We start from the raw sequence: 15,508 nt of genomic DNA, 5'->3' as shown, positions 1-15,508 counted from the left end.
TACGCAGAAGTGGTACAAAGTTGTATCACATTGAACATAATCTCCCCCACGCTCAGTGCAAGTCGTCCAGCGCTTACAAAGTGCATAAATTACTTTAGAAAAAAATTCTTATGGTAGTCCGCGCAACCACTCGTTCACCGCGTGGCGTACCTCTTCATCACAACGGAACTTATTTCCTCCCATTGCGTCTTTGAGTGGTCCAAACACATGGAAATCACTTGGGGCAAGGTCTGGCAAGTATGGTGCAAGAGGAAGACACTCAAAATACAGGTCTGTGAGTGTTGCAACTGTTGTACTGGCAGTGTGGGGCCTTGCATTGTCATGTTGCACAAGGACACCTGCTGACAGCAATCCACGTCGATCTGATTTGATTGCAGGCCACAGATGATTTTTTAGGAGATCTGCGTATGATGCACTCGTGACAGTGGTACCTCTAGACATATAATGCTCCAAAATCACGCCTTTTTCCTCCCAAAAGAGTCAGCATAACCTTTCCTACTGAAGGTTCTGTTCGAAACTTCTTTGGGTTTGGTGATGAGGACTGGTGCCATTCCTTGCTCGCTCTCTTGGTTTCCGGCAACGGCCTTGCCGCGGTGGAGACACCGGTTCCCGTGAGATCACCGAAGTTAAGCGCTGTCGGGCGTGGTCGGCACTTGGATGGGTGACCATCCAGGCCGCCATGCGCTGTTGCTATTTTTCGGGGTGCACTCAGCCTCATGATGCCAAATTGAGGAGCTACTAGACCGAATAGTAGCGGCTTCGTTCAAGAATACCATCATAACGACCGGGAGAGTGGTGTGCTGACCACACGCCTCTCCTTTCCGCATCCTCCACTGAGGATGACACGGCGGTCGGATGGTCCCGGCAAGCCACTCGTGGCCTTCTGACGGAGTGCTCTTCGTTTTCGGTTGATTGAAGTGAACCCAGGTTTCGTCGCCAGTAACGATTCTTGCAAGGAAGCCATCACCTTCTCGTTCAAAGCGCCGCAGGAGTTCTTCACAAGCATCAACACGTCGTTCTCTCATTTCAGGAGTTAGCTGCCGTGGCACCCACCTTGCAGACACTTTGTGAAACTGGAGCACATCATGCACAATGTGGTGTGCTGATGCATGACTAATCTGTAAACATGCTGCAATATCATTCAGTGTCACTCGGCAGTTTTCTTTCACTATGGTTTCAACTGCTGCAATGTTCTGTAGAGTCACAACTCCTTGTACCTGACCTGGACGAGGAGCATCTTCCACTGAAGTCACACCATTCGTAGACTTGCTGCTGTGACAAACATGCATCACCGTACTGAACCTTCACTCGTAGATGAATTTCACTAGGTTTCACACCTTCACTACGCAAAAACCGAATAACAGAACGCTGTTCTTCCCTGGTGCAAGTCGCAAGTGCGGCGGCCATCTTTATACTGATACTGCGACGGTGTGGATGCATCTGCACTGTGCTGCCACCTATAGGCCATTCTGCACGCTGTTTGTAGCACGCTTACCAACTTACAGGATGATGGTGCGAAATTTCGATTTGTTATTTCAAATTTAAGGTTTTCATTTGACTCACCCTCGTAAATCAATGTGTTATTTATGAAGGTTTTGCCTAGTATTCCGTGAGTCCAGTTCTGTGTCAGAAACGGAGCGAAAAGTAATGTCGTTGAGTCTGCAGTTGATGTAGGAAAAACAAATTTAGGGCTGCTATTAATCTCTGTATACGCATAGAAGGCAATGTCCCGACTGACTGATTCACTCACTTACTCATCATGACCCTGTCCAACCCATTATGGATATAATGTTGAAATTTTGCAGATGCCGTTAATCTTAGACTGTAGGCGTTGTTTAAGAAGTGATGTTTCGTAATTCCGCCCGTAAGGGCGTGAAATGCTTTGTGAAAATATATCGCTGTTAAGGCCATTTTGAAACTATTCCTACGAAAATTGGTATTTGGTTCCTCGGTCATAAATAAAGAAATGCGTGTTTCAGCATTTTGTAAATATAACCCCTTTGGTCGTGAATAGTTGGTGAAATTTTTACCTAAATAAATTATTATTATAGAACTTTGAAACGTCCCCTTAGAAAAATTATTGAATTACTGTGCTGATAAACCTCTTACATTATTTGATTTTCAAACAGCTGAGCAAAACTGAACGTACTCAGACATTTCGCTCTTTACCTATTCTGATTAACACTAATCTGACACACAATATTTTTAGCGTAACGCAATCTGACTTTAAAAAATCCCTACAAAAGAATGGCCCTGACTAACATTAACCTATACCTTTCACAAATCACTTACCTCACAAAATGTTCGTTACTCGAACTACTGCAATACAGCGAGCGCCACTACTGCAAGCTAAATAAAAGATTCAAACTACTGAAGGCACTAACTACTGACAGGCATAGTTAGCAAATGAAAGATTTTGATAGAGAAAAAACAATGTATTTACCTTAATAGTGTTCAAAAGTCATAATATATCAGTTCATGACATCCAGTCTTACAAATGTACTGTCTCTGATGAACACACGTCCAGATCATCCGCTCTCAAAACTCCGCCATCTCTCTCCCCACATCCACTACTGCTGGCGGCTCACCTCCAACTGCGCAACGCTACGCGCTGTTAACATCCAGCTGCCCAACACTACAATAGCAAACAACAATGCAAACCAGTCACAGACTGCACACAGCACAGACAGTGATTTTCATACAGTGCGCTACGTGGCGTTACCAATATAAAAACCTAAACAGCCTACTTACATAGCCCCCATGCTCCCCACAAAAAAATTTACAAATTGTTTTGGGCAGTGGCCAATACAGATTTGAAAAAAATTTTCATCATTACAATAACAAAGAAATCAAATGCACACACGTATTTATACAATGTTGGTCAAAAGCTAAAACTTTCTCACAGTCCATAAAGACAGTCCTGATCGTTCATCACAGTAAAATTGCAGTGATTTTCTCAAAGTCCGTGCAGTAAAAGAAAATGCACAAGGAAGTAGTGGATTTCCATGCAGTCTTGAAGAAGTAGTGTTGTCCTTCCAACGGAAAGATACTGACTCTTGACATGCAGACAGCTAATGGTCCACAAGAGAGGAAACCCACAGCAGAGTCAGTCGAAGTTTTGAAGAATATTGGTAGGTAGGTCATCACAGAACAGACCCACTGCAGTCCTGGTAGAGATTATGGTATTGGTGGGCCATCAAAGATGCAGACCCACTGCAGTCCTTGTAGAGATAATGGTACTGGTGGGTCATCAAAGGTGCAGACGCACTGCAGTCCTTGTAGAGACGGCCAGCAGCCATCTTTTGCGACTGTACAGGTGCACAATCACCATCGAAGACTCTTGCGGACAATATAGTAAGTCCATAAACAACCACTTGTGCACTCAAAAACTTTTTGGCATGTCCTTAGAATCAGCAATGGTGTTAACCAGTCCTTTGCTGAATTATCAACACACGTGCAAACACTAACAGTCCCAACTTCTCATCTATTGTGCATGTACTATGACCAACAGAAACGTGTGCAGTGAAATGTATGGTCACAAGTTACTTAATTTGCTGAACTAGTGTCCATTACAATTTTATAACATCAGAATACAATAACAACGGTACAAAATACATCATTAAAGAACATAACAATACAGATAACATTTGTAGTAATACAGGCTTTACAAAAGAATAGAACTAACATACACATCAGTGTTACAGGAATTATGACATAAGTAAATACATAAAAGATCAGAATAACTTTTGAAACATCAACTTCACACATGAGCATTAGAACAGAACAGAATAAATAATGTCTAAACATCTTTACGAAGAAAACAACATATTATAAATGCAAATTATATTTGAGGATAACAGTATTCCTCATCATAGTGAATGTAGCTTAGTACTAGAAAACTTCTACAACATAAATCTTATTAACTTAACACATAAAGACAGGAAGAACACAAATAAACAAGGGTACACAAACACATAGAGGGATAACACATAAGGAAAGGACAGGGTTTGTTTTACTGCAGTATTTTGCATGGAGATCTCCCTTCGTTCATCATTATTCCCAAAAAGTCCTATCTAAGCCTACTTTCTGTATACTATTCATCCTCTTTCAAAATCCTTTTTTGGCCAAACCATTTTCTTATAGCTTCTCAATGCATTTCTTCCAGTTCATCACAACTCGTTCTCTTATATAGCCCACCCTATCTTAAGCTAACTTAAATCTACTGAGCTCATATGCATAAACTAGGGGACGAGGCAATGCAGCAACACAAAACAATTAACACAAACAGCAATGAAAAAATGCAAATTGGCAAAGCTAGCAGCAGTAAATCTAAATTAGCGGAGCAATTGCAATATTACCACTAATATAAGACAAAGTGCAGCAAACAATAAAAATAAATCAGTAGTAAAACTGGCTTAACAGAGTAATAGAAAGTCAAATTTAGTAGCACTATGCCTGGCAAGCAGCAGCAGCAAATGCAATAACTTATACCTAAACATGACAATGCTCAAGAAAAAAAATATTACAGTAAAAATGGCCATGTTTAATACCTATGTCACATCTTAACACTAGAGTGATACATCACCTTGATTTATCTACAAAACAAGTTACCCAGTCATTGTCAAAAATTATGTATGCAATTCCTGTGAAGGGAAATGTCTTTTTGTGCTCCCTCGTTTTTTTTTGGAAGTAGATCATAAAATGGTTATTTACTGGATCTGTAGGCATAAAATATCTATATTAGTACATCTATTAAATTTTATTTTAACCAATGCTGCAGTGCAGCTAGAAACTAGATATTAAAAGAAATGAGCAAATATATATATATGTATATATAAAGCAACATATGAAACGTCATTCACTAGGCAAATGGCGTCTCCAAAGGAAAAAAAAATCCTCTCAACTAGAAAGACAATAGATGTAAAATGTTTCTCATCATTTCATCAGGGATTTTAGTAAATATCATAAATTAAGAGCTCCACAGTGTAATCATATATTTTCAAGTTTGAGCGTGTTGTATTTGCGATGCTTTCTATAAAGAAATGTCAATAGCGAGGATAATAGCCTCTTTTTTTCCACCTAATGGCTTTCTTTTTTCAGACGACTTTCTCTCAGCTGGGCGCCCAAAACGCATTACATCAAAGTCACTTACCTTTCTTACCGAAATATTTACGACAGCAGTTTTCGCTACAGTGACAGTCGCATATAAAAAAATTTTCACAGGTCGAGAATTTGCATTACGAATGTGTAGAAACAAAATCCTATAAATATAATAACGTCCAAAAAATTTTCACTGGCATTGTGATAGAATCACACATATACGCACATTTCATAACTCTTAAAGTACGATTCTTGGTTTCCAACATCCTTTTTCACAAACCAGAGTCCCTAACCACTACTCATTATTCCTCACCTTATTACACATATACATATTCGTCGACACTTCTTCAATATTTCATCATAATAAATACATAGCATAATCAAATTCCTCATATAGCATCAGCTTATTGGCTCTGAGCACTATGGGACTTAACATCTATGGTCATCAGTCCCCTAGAACTTAGAACTACCTTAACCTAACTAACCTAAGGACAGCACACAACACCCAGCCATCACGAGGCAGAGAAAATCCCTGACCTCGTCGGGAATCGAACCCGGGCGTGGGAAGTGAGAACGGTACCGCACGACCACGAGATGCGGGTGCATCAGCTTATTGATCATAAACATACCTCAACAGCATAATACACATTGTCATCATAATAATATCATAAAAACTCAGTCCAAATCTCAAAATCGTCGTAGCTTTCTGCAATAATTTCAAAACCTAAAGAATATTCTCTGCTCATTTCAATAGTGTCATCTACCTTAAACGTACTTTAAAAATCATGAGCCCATACCAAATACATCATTCAAAGCTCTCATAGTACCACAATGGTTCCGAGAAAATATGAACAGTTCGCAAAGTACAGACAAAATACAGTTTCATAAATGTGAAGTTATCCAAGTGCGTAAACATGTGTCACTGATTTAGTAAAAAAAAAAGTTTGTCTCTCAGTTAAATGGTCAGATAGCTGTGTAATTTATGTGTTAGAGAAATATGGTACCGATGTGTAAAATTGTATAAGCAAATACCATATTAACTAGGGCTCCTTGTGCTTGCCAAACACATGGTACACAAAGTAAGCGTGTACCCCCCTGAGGATTAATGTAATTATACCCTCAGGTGTTAAAGATTACAGCAATGGAATGAAATATATCACGGAAAACTTTCTTTGTAATTCAAAAATCTCTAAAAATAAATGTTTTAAGTACAAATTTAATCAGTCAAATGCGTGTCCTGTAGCGCTAAATGTGCGTCTTGCTTTAAGATAATTCTGTGGAAGTGTCGTAGATATCGTCCTCTGTAAGCAAAGTTCTGCTGAAGTCAATGTACTCACCTCATCATAAACAAAAGTGAAATGCTTTGCGTATAGATATCGTAGTTTTTATGCTTATTGCCATGATGAAGAAAGTACTGTACTGTAACGTATTATTGTGCTACAGAAAGGCCGTCTCATTGTAGCTATACCACAAAAGTTACTACTAAAACATATATTCCTTTCCGGAAGTATTGAGAAAATCTGTGCAGATATAAAACAGATACACCGCAAAAGCAACCATGTAAATTGTGTCACACATTAGTAGCGTCGTGATATAATCGTGTAGCTGTCAAATAAACTAACCACTGTGTCATCTCGTATCTCTGAGAAAGCACTTTGAATCCATAATGTATTTTCAAGTAAACCAAAATGTTGCAGTAATATCTCATTAGCGGTACTGGTATATGTTCTAAGTATGTGAGCCTTATAGTCGTTACGTAATCGTGCAACTAACAAGCAAGAATGTACACACAAAATAACTCTGTGTCGTCTGTTCACTATAACAATGCACTAGTAAATACTGTCTAAATATGTTCCCTAGGTTCTAGACTGGATAGTTAACTTCAAAACGTTGTTACATGTTAACAGTTTCACAGTGTGACAAATTGTGCTAGTAGCGTGAAGTGAAAAATGTTATGGCAAAGACTAAGTTAAAAAGCAGATTATCTCTCAATAAACAGTTTTACATGTGAAATGTGGTGCAATCCTTTACTCTTCCTAGTACACAGAGTTTCAACTTCAACGCAATTATCTTATCCTTACGTCGGTAAGGAATACTGGAATTTTTATCAATGTTAGCGTCTATGTTATTTTTCTCTAAGCCAGCTGGCGCACGAGGCTGCCTGCGGTGCGAGTCATTGTCTGTCTCTTCATTGGCGCGCAACGTTATTGGGATTAGGAGACCTAACTTCTACAAATTCACCTTGTCGAGAGGGCCCTGTCCTGTTTTAATCCCGCCAGTTCTCATGAAATAAAGGTCTGTCGTTATGATTATATCGTCTGTCATCAAGTCGGTAATTTCTGTAATTAATTTCTTGTCGTCACGTGGTGGAGAATTTCTCCCTGAATCGTAACTGCATGCTGAACTGTTGCATCTGAAATTATTCTGTCTCCCTTGATAATAATTGTTTTGGTTCCCAAATTGTCTGTTTCTCTGATTGTCTCTGTGATAGTCATTATTACGGAAATGCGATCTTCCTCTGTAACTATTATTCTGCCAACGGATGTCATATGGGTGGTGTCTGTTTTCGTCACGATTTGCGTTGTAAAAATAGCCTTGTCGTGTCCAGTTATTGTTTCTGTCATCACAGAATTGTGACTGATGTGACCTGTAATGACTGTTTTCCTGTTTTCGCGTCCCACGATCGTCAGTGTCGATTTCCAAATCTTGTAAGAGTCCCTGAAAAGCTTCAATGTCGTCTTTGCAACGTCCTGCCAAAATAATATGTCGTAAATGTTCATGCAATTTGATTAAGCAAATGCGGATGAGTTCTGAGGGGCTGTATGGGTTTGACAGGTACTGATTCTTGTGCAACATGTCTTCAAAATATTTCACAAGACTGGAAAATTCAGATTGTTCGAAATGTTTCATCATTATGATGCTATGTTTTACTCGGTCTTGTGTAGCTTGAGACCAATATCTGAAAGGAAGGCATGATAAAATTCTCCTTCACTGTGACAATCGTGAATGACCGATCGCATTCTTACACCTGGTTCATTCTCTAAGTAGCCACACACAAATTCTAACCTGTGCTCTAATGACCAGTTGGGAGGAAAACAATGAGAGAATTGATGAAGCCACGTTTGTGGATGAACGTCGTTGCCGGAATTCTTAAATGTTTTGAATTTACGTGTAGTACTAAACAGCTTATAGTCAAAATCATCATGTCGGCAAGTCGCATATTGGTCATTGTTACTTAGTTTCGGCGGTTCCATCTCAAAATTCGGTGTACCTTGACAATTTCTTTCATAATTTCTGAAGTACCTCGTGTTATTATTTTGTGGCTGTTCCGTATTTCTATGTCCCTCTTCCCGTATTGGAGTGCGAGTGTCCTTTGAAATATGTAATTCTTGTATTACCGGTGTCAACTGATCTTGTACTTCCCGGATTTCTCTTTGGTGTTGCGTATTAATTTGATTCTGATTTTGTTTGAATTTCCTAATTTGTTCGTACTCTTCTGTGTCAGTGAAGGCTACAGGTCTTGTGTCATTCAGATCATCATCCACCTTTGTAGGTAAGTTAGTGAACTGATCCGAAAGATCGGCTACTTTCTCCGATAGTGAACTTATTTCCTCAGTGTGTTTTTCTGAACCAAGTTTCAGAGTGTCCATTTGTGTTGGAATCCTTTAAGTTTTCCTGAGTTTTTGCAAGTTGCGTAACCGAATCGGTGGATGCAACTGAGTCAATCTTATCTTACAAGGTCTCATGATTTTCATGAACAATAGTTTTCAGTTCTTTTATGGCTACTTCGTGATACTGTAATGTATTTTCATGCCGCGAAAAAATAGGTTGAAAATGCTCACAAATTTGTGTTTTTACGTAATTACAGACTTTTTGACATTTCGATTCGATTTTATGTAACTCAGTAGTTAAATCTTCACTTGTTTGTTCAAGCGTGGTGTGTAACCTTTGAAGATTTTGTTCCATTATGTCTAACGTTTGAAGATTTTGTTCCATTGTGTCTAACTTTCGAAGAGTTTGTTCCATTGTGTCTAACTTTCGAAGAATTTGTTCCATTGTGTCTAACTTTTGAAGCATTTGCTGTGTTTGTCCCATTTGTTGTATTAATTGTAATAACAATGCACTGGTGTTTGAAACATGTTCCTCAGTGCTTTTCGGCAGTGAATTTGCACCAGCAACATTCACATTTTGACAAGCAGAAAATGTGTCTTGACTTATTTGAGAAAACGGTCAGGACCCAAAACCTGAATCTACAGTATTTGCGAGATTGTGTCCTGTCATTTAGGATTCCTGAGGCGAGCTGCTGCCGACCGATCGATCGATAATGCTTCCCTGTTCACTAATTGTTTCACTGTCTACGCCATTAATTGCCGCCCACTCCATTTCCCTATGCACAATTACCAAATTACTACTTCGAATGTCTGTTAATTCACTACACAGTGGTGCTGATAAGCTACGCTCTTCGTCACTATTATTTCTCAGTTTACTTTGGTGCCTAGTGTTACGTTTTTCACACGCCATTATTGTCACAATATTTCACACGATAACACAGAAAAGCACAATTTGAAGAGCAAAATAAGAAAACACATTAACATAGCACTGAAAATAATATCTAGTTAATTGCAAGCGCAGCTGCGAAATACTTGGTGCAAATCTACATGCATGTCACAATTGTTTTACTGTACAACAATGAAACACTACAACTACAAAGGAAATTCTCTCTATGATTACGCGCTAGCAATAAACAATAACTACACTAATTACACAAACTACAAGAAAAAAATCAGACGATTCCAGTGAGGTATCCTCGGCTAAGGGTCGACATATGAAACGTCCCCTTAGAAAAATTATACATGACTGTGCTTAAACTGACACACAATATTTTTAGCACAACGCAATCTGACTTTAAAAAATCCCTACAAAAGAATGGCCCTGACTAACATTAACCTATACCTTTCACAAATCACTTACCTCACAAAATGTTCGTTACTCGAACTACTGCAATACAGCGAGTGCCACTACTGCCAGCTAAATAAAAGATTCAAACTACTGAAGGCACTAACTATTGACAGGCATAGTTAGCAAATGAAAGATTTTGATAAAGAATAAACAATGTAATTACCTTAATAGTGTTCAAAAGTCATTATATACACTCCTGGAAATGGAAAAAAGAACACACTGACACCGGTGTGTCAGACTACATCCAGCATCTCTACGATCGTCTCCATGGGAGAATAGCAGCCTGCATTGCTGCGAAAGGTGGATATACACTGTACTAGTGCCGACATTGTGCATGCTCTGTTGCCTGTGTCTATGTGCCTGTGGTTCTGTCAGTGTGATCATGTGATGTACCTGACCCCAGGAATGTGTCAATAAAGTTTCCCCTTCCTGGGACAATGAATTCACGGTGTTCTTATTTCAATTTCCAGGAGTGTATATATATAACTCCGCCACCTCTCTCCCCACATCCACCACTGCTGGCGGCTCACCTCCAACTGCGCAACGCTACGCGCTGTTAACAGCCAACAGCCCAACACTAGAATAGCAAACAACAATGCAAACCAGCCACAGACTGCACACAGCACAGCCAGTGATTTTCATACAGAGCGCTACGTGGCGTTACCAATATAAGAACCTAAACTGCCTACTTACAACTTATAAAATTTTATTTAAAACTACATCTATGGAAACTGATATTTGACTCCACTGTTATCAATAAAAAAATAGCTGTTTCAGAATTTCTTTCGGAAATTCATCCACTAAGGCGGTGAAATACTGAGTGAGCTGTTTTGTGAATATATTTCATTGTGTAAGCATATTTCATTGTGTAAGCATCTTTGAAAACTTGTATTTGACTTCTCAGTTGGAAATAAAAACATACGTGTTTCACTGCTTTTTGAAAATTCAAACCGTACGGGGGCAAAATAGGGCCAGACAGATTCATTGATTCATCATCGTACGGCCCAGAGCGCCAAGGATGAAAACTTGATATTTGGCGAACGTATGAATCTTATACTGTAGGCATCGTTTAAGAATAGATTGTCCAAAATTCCACTCCTAAGGGTGCGAAAAAGGGGATAAAAGGTTTTTTAATAATATATGGCTATTAAAGCAATATTGAAACTCAGTGAGAAATTTAAAAAACAGTTTTCAGCGTTTTTGAAAATTCAGTTACTAAGGGGGTAAGGAGGTGAAAGATTTTTATAGTAAATCATTATTGAAGTGCTGCTAAAGCATTTTTAAAGCTACATCTAAGAAAACTGGTATTTGACTACTAGGTTAGAAATAAAAAAATTACGTGTTTCAGTGTTTTTAGGAAATTTACCCCGTAACAGGATGAAATAGGGGATGAAAAGTTTTGTGTTAAGGAAATGAAGTTTCTTTAGAAATATTACAAGACATCAAAGACATCAAAGAGAACGAAGTCCGACTCGAGCTATCATATTTGCTTTTTTGTCAGAGCATTCGGGAAAGACCATGCCTCTATATCTTAGATGGTGTTGCCTTTATAGCCTCTATAGCTGAGATGATGTTGCAATTTGTGAATAACATAAAAATTCTATTAAAGAAAAAAAAAATCTGTGCACACAATATTGTCTAGCGAGCGAAGCAGCTGGCACTAAGGTAGCTGCTAAATGTAGATGCCGTGTGACTAGGGCCTCCCGTCGGGTAGACCGTTTGCCGGGCGCAAGTCTTCCGATCTACGCCACTTCGGTGACTTGCGCGTCGATGGGGATGAAATTATGATGATTAAGACAACACAACACCCAGTCCTTGAACGGAGAAAATCGCCAATCCAGCCGGGAATCGAACCCGAGCCCTTAGGATTGCCATTCTGTCGCGCTGACCATGCAGCTAACGGGGGCGGACAAGGTAGCAGCTAATACGCTGGGAAAATGGGTCTGGCTACAAAAGACTGCATACATAACCATCTTGCCTAGCTTGACCATCGTGTCAGCGTCCAACGAATGAATTCAGTGACTTAACGCACTGCTGGGATCGTAACAGGTGAGTACAGTCCATACCAAAGTATAAAGTAGACTATCAAGACACGTAAGTGGGAAGTATGTAAGAAAAGGCGAGTTCGATCATGCGTAAACCTGACGGTTACTCGTTATTCGAAGAAAATTGTGTTATCATTCCGCTGATACCACGGTGTATCACTCAAAGGATCCATCAGAATAAAGTCAGAAAAATTAGAGCACACCACTTGCGAATTGGTAAGATGCACTGTACATTTTCTGTTGAATACTTTAGGTGTATTTTTAGGTAGAAAAATGCGCTTCTATTTTAACCCTCGCAATACCAAGAGGGCGGGGGGGGGGAGGGGTTTACTTTATACAATCTAGTCAGTTACTTTGGTATTTTAGAAGTTAAAAAAAATATTGTTTTTAATGAATTGCTTTACCACATTCCATGAATGTTTTTTTAAACTTCACCCAGAAATTCACATCTTTGTACTTAGCAGTAGATGTCACTTATTCGAGTGACTGTCATACTCAGTGTTTCCGGGTTCAGAACCTTACATGCACATCAGTATCTCTTTACAAAGTATGTTGCGAGTAGAAGTGAACAACAGGTAACAAATTTTGCATTTTTAAATTTTTTATTGTGGCAATAACGCACACATTGCCCCCCCCCCCTCTAGTCGGTAGTACATGTTACTGAAAGTGCGTTGATACTGCTAAGGCTGTGATAAGAAATGGACCCATTTACACATCAGTATCTGTCTCTTCGAAAAGTATGTTCTTAATATAAGTCAACAACAGTTAGCAATTTTTTTTTAATTCGTATTTTGTAAGGTAGACATAAAGTACTCTCTCTCCCTTCTCTATTGGTAATGCCCGTTATGAAAAATATGTTGGCACTGCTAATGTGAAGCACTGTATTGCTGCACTCCAATCTGACTCTATAATTTTTCTGCGGATATTGTTTATGACACTGAGCTTAACTTTTATACTGTCGCAATAGTAATTTTATGTCATGCCTGTGTCCAAGGTAACATCGAAGCGTTTGGTTAAAGGACGGTCTTCCAACAGCCTTCCTCTCCATCTAACCTTGACAAGGAAGGAAGGAAGATTAGGTTTTCCACATCCCATCGATAACACACACACATGCTCGGTTTCTTTCAGTGTTAGGGAAGTAAACCGGCCAGCCGCCTTCAAACGAACCATCTTGGCATTTTCCTACAGCGGTTTGAGACGCTGATTTGAACCGTCATCCTCCCTAATGCGAGCTCACTGTGCCGACCACTGCGTATCTGACATGGGGCCCACGAGGCTGCTGCAGACATGAAACGCACGAGTCTTGACTTTTTTAAGGTGAGGCTTATGTTGGTTGCGGACAACGTATTGTTCAAGCCTCTCTAGAGCTTTTGGACGCCTCGCTTCATCGTGTTCAAACACACTGCCCTGGCCGACTACGGCGTATTTAGAATCCGTGGCGTCATTTCGTACTGCGAAAAAGTATGTGGGACAGTACAGCGTTTCTTTCTCCCCTACGTGATTCTTCCGTACTGGAATTTCAGAAAGGACCTGCGGGTTTCAAGGACACCTCAGACTGCCATGGCCACTGCCTAGTATTTTGTTGTGGTGTAGATCTTCTGCACTATAAATCTGGGATTAGATGTACTGTTGGCGGCAGAGTGATCCGTCTAGGCCGCATGCGTGATTTATGATTTTAAGAGCCATTGTCAAGTGAATATATGAGGTTCAATATTTCCAAAGTGGCACATTTTCCTTTGCAGAAACTGGTCTGTTGAGCAGTGAAAAGGGGATTCACTGCATTTGAAAGACGCTGCTGTAAAATTCGCTCACAAATTTCACAGGCATAGGACAAGAGTCATATAGGAATGAGCGGGAACTTTACTGGTTTTGGGGTCCAGTAACTTTCCATTTCCTACAGATTTCAGAGAAGTGGGCGATTATTACGCAATTGCTGAAGATTTATCGAAGCCATTACTTTATTTTAGCTCCAAATTTTTAATTTGTTTTTCTTGGATATCGTCTATCCTTGCAACATTATTTATCTTGCTCTTCATTGCGTTGTGTTCTGAGCATCTTCCTTCATACGTATATTTGTATGTTCATCGTGTTCTAATGTCATCCATCATTCCGTGTCTTTTCCTACCTCTTCCTCTCATTCCTTCCACTTTTTCCTCTATAATTCTTTGTTGCAGAGAATTCCTACACAGTACCAGTATACATCCCAGTCGAGATTTTTTCCTCTTACTGCTTTCTTTCTCTGTTTTCTTCATTACTTCTTCATTATTAAGTCTGTCACTCTACTTCACCTTAAGTATTCTTCTCCATAGACACATTTCAAAACTGGCTAAATATCTTTCTTCTTTCTTTTTAACTTTCCATAAGATTCACTTGGGGACAACACCTCACCCCAGACATGAGATTTAGCAACTCTTTTTCTTCAGCTCCATTGGAATTCTTCTACCGTTAATAACTGTTTCAACTTTTCAAATGTTATGCTTTCCGTAGATATCCTGCTCCTCGATGTGCTGTGGGATAACGGCTGGCATATATTTCTTGATGCAATAATTTACCAACAGCCGTATCTATTGTAGAAATTTATTTTATGAACTTCTTATATGCTACCTGTTTCGGCATTACATTGATGCCATCTTCAGGCTCCGGTACAATGAGTAGAACAAATGTATTATTATAAAAATATATAGAACATTCACTCCTGGAAATGGAAAAAAGAACACATTGACACCGGTGTGTCAGACCCACCATACTTGCTCCGGACACTGCGAGAGGGCTGTACAAGCAATGATCACACGCACGGCACAGCGGACACACCAGGAACCGCGGTGTTGGCCGTCGAATGGCGCTAGCTGCGCAGCATTTGTGTACCGCCGCCGTCAGTGTCAGCCAGTTTGCCGTGGCATACGGAGCTCCATCGCAGTCTTTAACACTGGTAGCATGCCGCGACAGCGTGGACGTGAACCGTATGTGCAGTTGACGGACTTTGAGCGAGGGCGTATAGTGGGCATGCGGGAGGCCGGGTGGACGTACCGCCGAATTGCTCAACACGTGGGGCGTGAGGTCTCCACAGTACATCGATGTTGTCGCCAGTGGTCGGCGGAAGGTGCACGTGCCCGTCGACCTGGGACCGGACCGCAGCGACGCACGGATGCACGCCAAGACCGTAGGATCCTACGCAGTGCCGTAGGGGACCGCACCGCCACTTCCCAGCAAATTAGGGACACTGTTGCTCCTGGGGTATCGGCGAGGACCATTCGCAACCGTCTCCATGAAGCTGGGCTACGGTCCCGCACACCGTTAGGCCGTCTTCCGCTCACGCCCCAACATCGTGCAGCCCGCCTCCAGTGGTGTCGCGACAGGCGTGAATGGAGGGACGAATGGAGACGTGTCGTCTTCAGCGATGAGAG

At 40.4% G+C, this 15,508-nt stretch overlaps 1 pseudogene; it reads left to right on the top strand.

Moving 5' to 3' along the window:
- Positions 1 to 575: 575 nt before the first annotated feature.
- LOC126093382 (5S ribosomal RNA) lies at positions 576 to 693 on the top strand (annotated as a pseudogene).
- The last annotated feature ends 14,815 nt before the right edge of the window (positions 694 to 15,508 follow it).

The sequence above is a fragment of the Schistocerca cancellata genome, chromosome 7 (assembly GCF_023864275.1).
Source record: "Schistocerca cancellata isolate TAMUIC-IGC-003103 chromosome 7, iqSchCanc2.1, whole genome shotgun sequence".
NCBI lineage: Eukaryota > Metazoa > Arthropoda > Insecta > Orthoptera > Acrididae > Schistocerca > Schistocerca cancellata.
The sequence above is the reverse complement of the archived record's forward strand: the minus strand, read 5'-3'. Positions and strand labels throughout refer to the sequence as shown.